Below are 14377 nucleotides of genomic sequence, written 5' to 3'. Positions count from 1 at the left end.
TTGCCTAATCCCATTTTTAGCCCTGAAGTGTGGGCTTCCCGACGGCTCCGAACCACGCCAAGTTAGCGAGGCGGACCGTCGGTCTGAAGGGGTTGGAGGGGTCAAGATGTCCGTTGTGCAGGTGAGTGATGGGCGCATGACAGAGGTAAGTGTGTGAGGTAAGTGTAGAGTGTTTTAATAAGCTTTACTTACCTTTACTTTCTCCTGCAGGCTTCCTTCCTTCAGTTCTCGGGAGTCCCTCAGTTCACCGGCACAGAAAGCAGAATGGCCACTGAAATGTCAAAAGCTGCAGCCTTCTGCTTTCTGGTCAGGAGAGATCTCTAATGGAGTCTGAGTAGAAGGACTCAAGTTAGAAGTCAGATTGTCAGTGTTTGACAGCTTCACAGAGCTGTCAAATGCTGATTTTTTATCTGTCAAAAGCTCTTGACAGATGAAATGTCAATCACTGACGTCACCAGTAACCAGGTGTCCCTTAATTGGCCTGCTGAGCCCGCTGGGCAGGCTTAACAAGGTCAATCAAGGAAAAATAGCGTGGGTTGGCCACAAGTCGATGGAGGCGGAACTACAACCCAAAAAGTGTGAGTCCCGCCTCCATCACGTCCCCATTGACAAACTCCAGCCCTATGACTCTAAACGCACACACAAAATAGGCAGCCCAGTAGCATAGCGTATTCATACTACCAAGTATGGCCAGACATGTTCATGGACCACAAAAAAAGGCCTGGAACTTTTTTTTGGGGGGGGGGGGGGGGGGGGGCGGGTGGAAATAACGTTGTGGTTCCAGCAGGAATGCTCTTCCTGGCCCCATATAAATACTGCGGCCGACTGCAATCCCCCAGTGTACTGCTTTCCAGTTCGACTCACCCATAGAGCTGGCAGAATTCCTGCCCCCGGAGTGGCGAGCTGCCTGCTAGCGCTCATTGGGCACATGGCAGCTCATCCGAATGATGTCGATACGGTTCACCCACTCCGTGCCCAGTTAAAAAAATCCTCCCCATAGTTCTGCTTTCTGACCAACTGTCAAGCACATACTTCAACAACAAAAAAAATCCAGTTATATACGAAGCATTTAAAAGAGAACCAAAGCATGGAGCAACAAGCTGCCTGGATCGGAAAACTGTGCTCAATAGATTTGACTGAGTAAATGTGGAAATGTGGGATTTCTCAAGGTTGCATTGCTAGTCTGACAACATTGGTCGAATGATGCTTGCGTTGACTGATCTTTGTATTAGATTAGAAATAACCGCTGTTCTGACCTGTTCTACCCCTTTGCCTTCATTTACTGTGTACTGCTCAAAATCTTAAAAAAGTGGTTTAAAGAAGGCATAAAACTAAAGACGACCATTTGGCCAATCAAACCTGCTGCTTTCATAAACCAAGGGTAATCCACCTTACCCAACCCAACCCATTTAATCGCCAAAGGAAAGATTCTGCATCATGAATCAGTAAGACATATGGCTTCAATTTGTGAAGAAAGACTCAGTGCTGAGCGAACGGGTTTTCATTAAAGAAAAGTTGGAGGAGACGTGATTTGGGTCTTAACATTTTTCACTGATACAGATAAAATAGATCTGCCGAGTACTTCAAATGTAAACGTAGAGCTAGGGAACATGAGTATAAAATTAACAATTAACTTTGAGATTAGAAGCAATTTTTATCCTACGCAATAATAGATATGTCGAGTCATATTTTCTACACCCACTATCTCATCAAATGCTTATTTTAGTTATCCCCAACTGACTTCTATATGAATCCAATCCTCAGCACATTCGAGCAATTTTCCCGCTAAATATTAAATATTTGTTTGGTCGCCAGGTTATTTTGACCCTTTTATTCGGTCACTGTGAGCCAAGGTCTTATTGATTTTCCCATCTTCTCAAAAGGAATATATTTTATTCCCGTAACCTTTGAGTGTCGCTGAAAATTCCACTTATCTTCTGTTAATCTTTCGAATTTGGTTTTCCACGTGAAACATTTTCAAGTTTGCCCCTCCAAAAATCTTGCACATCATTATTCTTGTTTTTGGTCTTTATTGTATCAAAATTTATCGTGCAGTGCAACAGTTGCTAGAATCCGTGTGTTCACCCACTGGACAGTTCAGCGGTCAGCTTCCCAAGCCAGCTGTTAGATGGAAATCACCCAGTTAAGGACAGCCACAAATACGCTGCAACTGTGGAATTACTGCCATCATTGAAACAAGCTTGCAATTACCTTACATAAAAGGGGTAACCACGAAACAAATATTTGGGAACAACCCCACCCCCCCCATTCCCCCACTCAGTAGTGGACCCTGCATCTTGTGTTAGGAAGTCTTTCCTTGAACATTAATCCTCAAATATTTATACTTCTGTTGTCTTATTAGCAGCATGGAAATATGCATTAGACATCATGCCATTCCTAGCATATACTACCTGCATAAATGTAAGATAGTGTAGCAATTTTCAACAATTTCATTAACATTTTTCATCCATCCAAAGTTTAGAATCAGTCTGTAACCCTTCTGATATTTTTCGTGGTTAGATGGTAGCAGAAGTAACCACTTCTCTCTCTGCACCGAGGACCTGGGAGAGCACAAGATATGTAGAGCATAACAACAAAGAATAGCCTTAAATTACTCTTACCATGTTCATCCCAAGAAATATTTGTGCTGCTCATATGTCCCTTGTAGGCACTCATACTGCGCGATACAGGAAACTGTGGCAGTACCATCGGTTGTACCTTACATAAAGACACATAATTCCCTTTAACTGACCTTACTGTATGTTTAACTTACCTTTTGGGGCTGTTGCCCTTTTAACTTACCTGTTGGGGCCATTGCCCCTTTAAGACGCGCCCTAGCGTGCTGACGTCACGTCACCGTGACGTGCGTGCGGCGGCTGCCGGCCCGATTCGGCCTCAACGGCCAGCTGACGGGAGCGACGCGATCTTCCGCTCCCGCGGCAAGCACCGGCACAGCCCGGCCTCAACGGCCAGCGACGCAACGATGCGGTCACGTGACTGCCCCAAGCGCGGGCAAACGTGACGACGCGCATCACGTGACGCCCTAAGCGCGGGAAACGCGAACAACATGATGACGTCACAACACAAACGCGATGACATCATCACGCTCCCCACAGGACTGCGAACTCAGTCCTCATGGAGTCCCCGCTGGGACAAGACCTATACCACGGTGCTCCTACAGTCAGCCATCTTACCTGATGTAATTAGTCTGTTCCTGTAAATAAACAACTTGTTAATAGTTCGTCGAAGTCAAACTCTCTTATTTAGTGGCGATCTACACGAACCGCTACAAAACTCTCTTTTAACCGGCACCTAAATATCCAGAAATCTCTCAACCGGCAAAATTCAGGAGTTGGTTCAGGTAAGTTTTACTATATATTAGTGGCCGTGTAACCGGGGTTCCTGGATCTGTGGCCGTGTAACCGGGGTTCCTGGATCTGTGGCCGTGTAACCGGGACTCCTGCACCTGTGGCCGTGTACGGGGCTCTCGTACCTTGGTAAGTATACCTCTCTGTAATCCGGACTTTTTGATCAACCGACACCACGCCGGTCCCGGATAAAAAAAAGAGAGTTTCCTGTACTTTTGTGCTGTTCTGGTGCAAGACTGTCTTAGCTTTGAAAATATATGGATAAATATTGGCAGGTTTGCAAAGAAGCTACAACATTAAAAACAAATCCTTGAACTAAGAGATAAATAATGCAGCCAATGTTAAAAACGCTAAAATAAAGACTTTGAGCTTTAGGTGCGCAATGACATTTACAACCTGTTTGTAATAACTCAGGCATTTTACAAATTAATGATGTGTCCACAGTTTTCAGGTCAAGATACAAAAGTATCAGTGAAAAATGATAGGCTGGTTTTAACTCAGTGATGCCATTTCTACTCAATCTAAAGTTACATGTCAAAGTTTTGCATGGAAAAGACATTCAAAATGTACAAAAGTCTATTCATGACAATCATCAGAATAAAATACCGTGCTTGTGCAAATCTGTGGTATGCCATAGAGGAACAGCAGGCTTACATCATCATCAATTTTCAATGAACTATTAAAAAAAGAAAGCTTCATTACTTTGCAAGGCTATGCTGTTAGAAACCATTTCTGAATCATCTTCAGTTCAGGGAATAATAATTTCCACAGATTCTGGCTAGTGGTCTTTAATCATGCCCATCAGTCAACCAACTAGCAAGCTGATTTTGAAATCCAAAGCTCTGTGAAACCACGACTACCAGTGCAAACAAACATTGTTAAAAGAATGCAAAATCAAGGGGGCGGCTTTTGATGCAAAATACTTTTTCCTGTATCTAATACATCCAGCAAAGCCAATGTTACATCAGCCAAAAGAAGTGTTACCAGCAAACAAGCTGCAACAAGAACAATGTATAAACCAGGCCTAAATTTTCATTTGTTTATAAATTTCAAAACTTCATTTAATAACTTTCTCACTCCCTCCAAAATACATAGATATCCATCTATACATTTATCTGTGAGATAATGAAATCACGACAATAGTACAGGTTTCCTCTCTGTCCGTCATCACTTTGAGCAACTTTCTGACTGGTTGTAAAGATATATTCACAAATTCAATCACCCTAAATCAGTGGCGACGATAACACATGACTCACCATGAGCAATGCCAACCATCCGCTAATATATAAAACAGGTTCAGCAGACGCCCAGTCTAACACGCTTAATCTGAAAACTATATCACTTTTCAACCTCAGATTTCCAACACAGACTCGGTCAGGATTAGGGAAAGACCGACCTCTTGGGGATTTGGTATAAAAGGGAATAGGTATTAGAATCACAGAAAGACATGCTATCTTGGGGAAAAGGAAAAGAGAAAAGGTTAGATACATTTTGGGGAGGGGGGGTGGAATGTAGAGAAAGAATGTGTTGAAAGTGAGGGGGAAGAAAGATTCTATTGAGGCAGAGAGTGAGAAAAGAGAAAGAATAAAGAGAGCGTGCAAACGCCTGTTGAGTGAGGGAGAAACCTCATTGTAGGTTATAAAACAATGCTACAGGTGCCATGCAATGTTCCTTCTAAGCTGTGTAGCCACGCAGCTCTCTGCCGGTCCTGCCCAGCCCAGGAACCGGCTTTTCCCCATGTAAAGTTTTGTGCATGCATGAAACTGTGATGGGGCTGCGCACCCCAAACAAAAATTAGGGGGAACATTGGTGTCATGTTCTTCTCATGGTATGCTCAAGCTGTCAGGAGATGCATCAACGCCAGATTCATCAGCCGCACTCAGAAGACAGTCCAGAATGTCACCGGAGAACAACGCAACGCCATCCACGCTCTCAAGACCAACCGCAACATCGTCATCAAACCAGTAGACAAAGGAGGCGCCATGGTCATACAGAACAGAACGGACTATTGCAAAGTAGTATACCGACAACTGGACAACCAGGAACACTACAGACAGTTACCCGCAGATCCGACCAAAGAACACACCCGCCAACTCAACAGACTGATCAAGACCTTCGATTCAGACCTTCAAAGCATCCTACATGCTCTCATCCCACGTACTCCCCGCGTGGGAGACTTCTACTGCCTCCCAAAGATACACAAAGCCAACACACCCGGACGTTCTATCGCATCAGGCAACGAAACCCTGTGTGAGAACCTCTCTGGATATGTCGAGGGCATCCTGAAACTCATCGTACAGGGAATCCCCAGCTTCTGTCGCGACACTACAGACTTCTTACAGAAACTCAGCACCCACGGACCAGTTGAACCAGGAACACTCCTCGCCACGATGGACGTTTCGGCACTCTACACCAGTATCCCCCACGATGACAGCATCGCTGCGACAACCTCAGTACTCAACACCAACAACAGCCAATCTCCAGACGCCATCCTACAACTCATCCGCTTCATCCTTGACCACAATGTCTTCACCTTCGACAACCAGTTCTTTACCCAAACACACGGAACAGCCATGGGGACCAAATTCGCACCCCAATACGCAAACATCTTCATGCACAAGTTCGAGCAAGACTTCTTCGCTGCACAGGATCTCCAACCAACGCTATACACCAGATACATCGACGACATTTTCTTCCTATGGACCCACGGCGAAGAATCACTGAAAAGACTACACGATAACATCAACAAGTTCCATCCCACCATCTAACTCACCATGGACTACTCCTCAGAATCGGTTTCATTCCTGGACACACGAATCTCCATCAAAGACGGACACCTCAGCACTTCACTCTACCGCAAGCCCACGAACAACCTCACGATGCTTCACTTCTCCAGCTTCCACCCCAACCACATTAAAGAAGCCATCCCCTATGGACAAGCCCTGCGAATACACAGGATCTGCTCAGACGAGGAGGAACGCGATGGACACCTACAGACACTGAAAGACGCCCTTGTAAGAACGGGATATGATGCTCGACTCATCGATCGACAGTTCCGACGGGCCACAGCGAAAAATCGCATAGACCTCCTCAGAAGACAAACACGGGACACAACCAACAGAGTACCCTTCGTCATCCAGTACTTCCCCGGAGCGGAGAAACTATGCCATGTTCTTCGCAGCCTTCAACATGTCATTGATGACGACGAACACCTTGCTAAGGCCATACCCACGCCTCCACTACTCGCTTTCAAACAGCCGCCTAACCTCAAACAGACCATCGTTCGCAACAAATTACCCAGCTTTCAGGAGAACAGCGACCACGACACCACACAACCCTGCCACAGCAACCTCTGCAAGACATGCCAGATCATCAACACAGATACCATCATCACACGTGAGGACACCACCCATCAGGTACATGGTACATACTCATGTGACTCGGCCAACGTTGTCTACCTCATACGTTGCAGGAAAGGATGCCCCAGAGCATGGTACATCGGCGAGACCATGCAGACACTTCAGCAGTCAAGGACATTCAGCCTCCGATCTTCGAGTAAGCATTCTCCAAGGCGGCCTTCGAGACACACGACAACGCAAAATCGTCGAGCAGAAACTGATAGCCAAGTTCCGCACCCATGAGGACGGCCTCAACCGAGATCTTGGGTTCATGTCACGCTACATGTAACCCCACCTGACGCAGGGTCATCCAGACTTGAGTCGACATTGGCTTGTTCTCTCTACACAGATGCGGCCGGACCTGCTGTGATTTCCAGCAAAAAAAATGTTTTTTTGTCTGTTTTTTTGTTTTTCATACAGACCCCAGCATCTGCAATATTTGACCCCTTGTGACCCCACCTCATTGTTCTTTGATGTAATGTTTTCCTGACTGACCTGTTTGGACACCATTCACACCTTTGATTGCTGTGATTATCTCTCTGCCGAGGTGTGATAAATGGCAGTTGGAAACATTACCTGTAAACATCTGACATGATTCTCTGACTATATAAGCTGTGTCTTTATGCATTTCTCCACTTCACCTGACGAAGGAGCAGCGCTCCGAAAGCTTGTGATTTCAAATAAAGCTGTTGGACTATAACCTGGTGTTGTGTGACTTCTTACATATGTACTTTTCAGTATAGGAATAATAACATAAGGAAGTTAATTGCATGGCTGGACAGATGGTGCAGGAAGGAGGCGTTCAAATTCCTGGAACCAGATCGGAGACAGGAGTGGCCTGTATAGGATAGACATGCTTCATGTGGACACGACTAAGACCAATGCCCTTGCTGGGAGATTAGCTAGTGCTGTGGGGGAGGGTTTAAATTAATATAGTGTGAGGTGCCCAGATGACAAGTTGAAAATTGACCCTAATTATCTTTCTTATCCTAATTTGAATTCTTTTCTCTGTGTAAAAAAAAAATTACAATTCACAATTATGACATTATAAAGAATAATGATGAAAATTTTGATTTCACATGTTCCTTTAAAGACAAACTTGATTTTTCTGCGGTTATTTTCAGTTGATGACTCATCATTGTTCTTGCTTCCTCATTATGTAGTTAACTTCTAAACTCCCACAACAGCTCGGCAGAGAACTCCTGCATTTGTATGCCGAGTGGTGCGGGAATCTATTCAGCTTCGTTTGAGCTCCGAGTTCAAGTTTTACTGACATTTCAGAGCACAGAAACAGTGACAACATTAAGCTGAAGAGAATGCCGGATACTAATTGGTGGACGCAAAGCAAATATGTGTCACTCATATTTGAAATCTCGGCAAAAGATCGCCCACACTCTTCATATGCGACTGAACAAGTACAGACTGGTCAGTACGTCAAAATAAAATTATGAAATTGTACTGGGAAAAAAAAACTCGAACCAAAATATTCAAAAATTGCTTGCTGGTAACCTGTGTCCACAGATATGTAACTGGGACCAGAATACATTACATGCAGATGCTGTCACCAGTTGTGGAAAGTGGTAAATGGACAATTTTCAGTGTTCTGACAGTAAAAAAAAAATTTCTCTAAACTGCAGCATTAATTACATAAGCAATAAAAGCCATGCAGAAAACGCCACTGCATTTATAGAAATTATAAACTGGTATATCTTGTTTAATGGCATATAGCCTCGGGTACTCTTCTTGGGAGTAGAATACAGGAAACTCTCGTTTAAACAGCACCTAAATATCCAGAATTCTCTATTAACCGGCAAAATGCTCACTCCAAAAACAACACCTCAACAACTGGCAATGTTGCCGAGTCCGAGTCTCCCGCAGTGGCCGAGTTAGTCAGTGGGGGTAGTTCTCCAAACTGCCACTACTCAGCTTCTTGGCGCTGTCGGAAGTCGGAACACCTCAATAACAGGAGTCTGACTCTCCCGCGCTGCCGGTAGTCTCTTCCGATCCGCCATTTTACAGGGGTACTGTGTGTCTCCCACACTGCTGGTAGTCATTGCATTGCATTACCCTCAACTGGCAGTACTGTACTTAATCAAGTATCTTCCACCATCCATTTAACACAACATTCTGTAGGTGAGTACCCAATTACTGTATACTGCACATTTCTTGATTTTTTTATTTTTGTTTGTTTAAAAATAGCCTCGGTAGATAACCCTCTCCGTCATCCAGAATTTTTGATCAACCAGCAACACGGCGGTCCCGTCGGTGCCGGATACCAAAGAGTTTCCTGTATCTTGTTTAATAATTCACTCCATGAGCTATCAAGAAACGTCTGAGTGCACTGGATACAGCAAAGGCTATGGGCCCCAACAACAGCCCAGCTGTCGTGCTGAAGACCTGTGCTCCATAACTAGCCGCACCTCTAGCCAAGCTGTTCCAGTACAGCTACAACACTGGCATCTATCCGACAATGCGGAAAACTGCCCAGGTATATCCTGCCCACAAAAAGCAGGACAAATCCAATCCGGCCAATTACCACCCCATCAGTCTACTCTCAACCATCAGCAAAGTGATGGAAGGCGTCATCGACAGTGCTATCAAGCGACACTTACCAATAACCTGCTCACTGATGCCCAGTTTGGATTCCGCCAAGGCCACTCTGCTCCCGACCTCATCACAGCCTTGGTCCAAAAATGGACAAAGGAGCTGAATTCCAGAGGTGAGGCGAGAGTAACTGCCCTTGACATCAAGGCAGCATTTGACCAGGTGCAGCATCAAGGAGCCCTGATAATACTGAAGTCAATAGGAATCAGGAGGAAAACGCTCCACTGGCTGGAGTCATACCTAGCACAAAGGAAGATGGTTGTGATAGTTGGAGGTCAAGCATCACAGCCCCCAGGACATCGCTGCAGGGGTTCCTCAGGGCAGTGTCCTAGGCCCAACCATCTTCAGCTGCTTCATCAATGACCTTCCCTCCAACATAAGGTCAGAAATGGGGATGTTCGCTGATGACAGCACAGTGTTCAGTGCCATTCACAATTCCTCAGATAAAGCAGTCCATACTCACATGCAACAAGACCTGGATGACGTTCAGGCTTGGGCTGATAAGTGGCAGGTAACATTTGCACCACACAAGTGCCAGGCAACGACTATCTCCAACAAGCGAGAGTCTAACCACCACCCTTTGACATTCAATGGCATTACTATCATCAAATCCCCCACCAACATCATCCTGGGGGTCACTATTGACCAGAAACTTAACTGGACCAGCCACAGAAATACTGTGGCAATAAGAGCAGGTCAGAGGCTAGGTATTCTGTGGTGAGTGTCTCACCTCCTGACTCCCCAAAGCCTTTCCATCTACAAGACACAAGTCAGGAGTGTGATGGAATACTCTCCACTTGCCTGGATGAGTGCAGCTCCAACAATGCTCAAGAAGCTCGACACCATCCAGGACAAAGCAGCCTGCTTGATTGGCACCCCACCCACCACTTTAAACATTCACTCCCTCCACCACCGGCGTACCGTGGCTGCAGTGTGTACCATCTACAAGATGCACTGCAGCAACTTGCCAAGGCTTCATTGGCAGCACCTCCCAACCCCGCGACCTCTTCCACCTGGAAGGACAAGGGCAGCAGGTGCATGGGAACACCACCACCTCCAAGTTCCCCTCCAAGTCACACACCATCCTGACTTGGCAGTATATCGCCAATACTTCATCGTCGCTGGGTCAAAATCCTGGAACATCCTCCCCAACAGCACTATAGGAGTACCTGCACCACACGAACTGCAGCAGTTCAAGGCAGCAGCTCACCAGCACCTTCTCAAGGACAATTAGGGATGGGCAATAAATGTTGGCCTTTCCAGTGATGCCCACATCCAGTGAATGAATAATTAAAAAAAAGTTTGTGTTTACTCCACTTAAAATCAATTGGTCTATGCAGTTCACCATTCTGTACCAAATTTTGAACAATTGTGAACCGCGGCAAGGCAAATTCTTGGCATTCAATTTTTAAAAATAACATTCAGATAGAACTTCTCTGCCTAGAACTCCGGAGATATCAGAGGTCTAGAGCCCTATAACATCTAGATACCCACCTCACACACCCAGATCATGACCCATGAAGGGGCCAATCCAGATTGGGGTAAGCTACTAGTTCCTTCCCAAAACCCCATAAATCGATGAACCAGCTCTACAAGACATGCTTTTCCCACATAGAGAGTCTTGATAGCCCATTAAACCAAATATGTGGTTCCCAGTCTGTACACAAAGAAATCAACAACCCCAATGTGCCAATGTATTCTCCTGTACCAGCTGACAAAGCTTTCAGTGACTTCACAAGATGTATGTATCATTTATTTAAAGAAAAGTAAAGATGGGACTTCACAGTGCTTTCTGTGTTCAGTTGTACCTGAAGAGATGAAGTTTGATTAATAATGTGTTTTTTAAACCTTGTTTTCAAGTCATTCAACCACACAAACCAGATCTAAATAGGGAACAGTAGCATAGTGGTAATGTTACTAGGCTAGTAATCCAGAGGCCTGGACTAATGATCCAGAGACGTGAGTTCAAATCCCACCACAGCAGCTGTGGAATTTAAATTCAGTTAATTAAATAAATCTGGAATAAAAGACTAGTACCAGTAATGGTCACCATGAAACTATCGGATTGTTGTAAAAACCCATCTGGTTCACTAATGCCCTTTAGGGAAGGAAATCTGTCGTCCTTACCCGGTCTGGCCTATATGTGACTCCAGACCCACAACAATGTGGTTGACTCTTAACTGCCCTCTGAAATGGCCTGGCAAGCCACTCAAGGACAATTAGGGATGCCAGCGACACCCACAACCCGTGAACAAATAAAAATAACATTAAAATATGTCCTTTCATTTACAATACAAAATAAATTTAGAAAAAAAACTTCAAAAGCCCAGCAAAGTGGAAATCTGTACGAGAGAATTGGGTCATGATTTTCATATCTACTCAAACCTGCATTAAATGCAGAATTTCTGTGCACTGCTTATTTCAGGAAAGGAAGCCAAGAAAAATATTAGCATGAAGTATAACCCACAGGACTAAGAATGAAACAAGCTTACCAGGAGAATGTGAAAGGTAAAAGGGTGTGTCGGGTGTACGTGAGCTGCTGCATGTTTGTGATTTTTTAGCTTTTACACAAACACCGTCTATCTACCAATACACAGTTAAAGAAAATTATTACAACGCAAGATGTCTACGGAAAATGCAGGGTTTCATCCTTCCTCCTTTGGGGCTGAAGGAGTTATTACCAGACTAGCAATTACCATCGCATGAAGCCCACCGTGGAAGTAACATTTGTGAGAAAAATGAGATGTGTCAGTCTCAGCTAGTTTCACTCAAGAAACAACCAAGTACTGTAAATACAGAAGAAAACTGCATAGCGTATAAAAAGTCCCATCATTATCTAGGAGCATTGCAAGTGCAACTTGTACATCTGATTAGGCGTCTCTGGAGAAAGCCAACTGCGTAATGAGCACTTTCCACAGCTCAGCTCGTTTACAAGAGTTGTGGGATGGTCATCTTGCGGAAAATTTAAGCACATGCAAATGCTGTGGAAATTATATATTGATTTCCACACACTCACATTTATAGCGTCAGCATAAACTACCATAATCAGAAGGCCGGCAAGATACATCAGTCACAGCTTGTCAATTGAAGAAAATTAAAGCTCCCCCCACCCCATACAATTTTTACCCTTAGACCGTGAGGTGTGCATCCTCGCAGAAGGTGCAAAGATCGCAGAGAAGTAATGAAATGCCAATGTAAAAACCGGACTACTTTACTATAGGAGCAGATGGAATTCATCCAACAATACTGAAGGAAGGAAGAGATGCTGTGGCATAAATATTTTGCAGCTTATTGATTACCAGGGTAGTAACCAGCTCAGAAACATGATTGGGGAATGATGGGCCTTTTAATTATCACACATTTGTTAAATTTTGGAGATCATTATGAATGGAAGCAGTTCAAGCTCGTTTAATGAGAAAATAGTCAATAGTTCCACGCTCATAACGGTTTATGAAACCTGCAATGGCCAAACTAGCTTTTGCAAATAAAATTGGTGAACATTGGTAATGTGATGAGGATCAGGAGGGAGAAGCATTTGTGGTGTTAACAATGTTGCTGATAGTCTAACAGTTGGATACAGCAGCACATTGTGTCACCCAACAGGCATCTGGTGTGGATAGAGTTTCCAATTTCTGACATGCTACAGGAAACTCTCTTTTAACCGACGCCTAAATAACCGGAAATCTCTGTTAACCGGCAAAATTCAGGAGTAGGTTCAGGTAAGTTTTATTTCATATTAGTGGCAGTTCCTGGATCTGTGGCTGTGTAACTGGGGTTCGTGCACTTGTTGCTATGCAACAGGGACACTTGGTCTGTGGTCGGAGTTCCTGCACATGTTGCTAAGCAACAGGGAAGCCTGGATTTGTTGCTGTGTACGGGGCTCTGGTACCTTTTAAACTATACCTCGCTGTAATCCGGACTTTTTGATAAACCGGCACCACGGCGGTCCCGTTGGTGCTGGATAATAAAGAGTTTCCTGTATCATGAAAATAGCAATTAAAGTCATTAGCTGATGGGTGGATCCCATTAAACGTAGCAGCTTCTGAATATTTAAGTGCACTCTACAGGTCAGCCACGGTTCGAGCTCAGAGGTGTTACAAGTAAACTCAGTACATCTGGAATCCCAGGAAGAGGATAGCAACAATGGAATTCTGCCCCGTCATAGCTGCCAACATTGATTCAGAGGAGGAATGGGATGACCAGGAGTTTAGGCAAAAACTAACTGGCACCATTTCAATACAGGAAAGCTCTCGTGCCAAGGCAAAAAAATCATGCACCAATCTGTTATCACGACAGAGAGACCAAATTGTACCAACCTTGTAGCTACATGAAAAATGACACAAATGGATAAAGACTGCAGAATACAATAAAGTACCTGACCATAAGACATAATATACAAGACATAATACTGTTTTTCTCCTATTGATAAACCAGCATCAATTTCCATATCTAAACTCAATGCTACATGAAGTAAAGGAGACAAAGACAAAGATGGTGTTTCAAAAAAAATGGCTTCTGCAAGCACGAGGTAAATATGTCTGCTAATGTGGTCTTCCCCACGATAATGCTAACGTGGTCTTCCCCACGATAATGCTAACGTGGTCTTCCCCACGATAATGCTAACGTGGTCTTCCCCACGATAATGCTAACGTGGTCTTCCCCACGATAATACTAACGTGGTCTTCCCCACGATAATACTAACGTGGTCTTCCCCACGATAATGCTAACATGGTCTTCCCCACGATAATGCTAACGTGGTCTTCCCCACGATAATGCTAACATGGTCTTCCCCACGATAATGCTAACGTGGTCTTCCCCACGATAATGCTAACGTGGTCTTCCCCACGATAATGCTAACGTGGTCTTCCCCATGATAATGCATCTACTATTTTTCACCCCATGTCTATGTAGATGTAGGGATGTCCTCTGACTCCTTTCTAGCAGCAGTACCACATGCAGTGTTCAATCAACCTGGGAGACTTCCCATTTATTCTGAGGCAATGGTGG

The 14377-nt window shown here is 44.5% G+C and overlaps 1 protein-coding gene across 4 annotated transcripts in view; it reads right to left on the bottom strand.

The window, feature by feature from the left end:
• arhgef10 (Rho guanine nucleotide exchange factor (GEF) 10) overlaps positions 1 to 14377 on the bottom strand; it is a 361849-nt gene that overhangs the window by 121092 nt on the left and 226380 nt on the right. The gene's annotated exons all lie outside the window — the stretch shown is intronic.

Source organism: Somniosus microcephalus, chromosome 9 (genome assembly GCF_052327205.1).
Source record: "Somniosus microcephalus isolate GS21.2 chromosome 9, FLI_Smic_1.0, whole genome shotgun sequence".
NCBI classification, from domain to species: Eukaryota; Metazoa; Chordata; class Chondrichthyes; order Squaliformes; family Somniosidae; genus Somniosus; species Somniosus microcephalus.
Note: the sequence above shows the minus strand (reverse complement) of the source record. Positions and strands in the feature narration are given on the sequence as shown.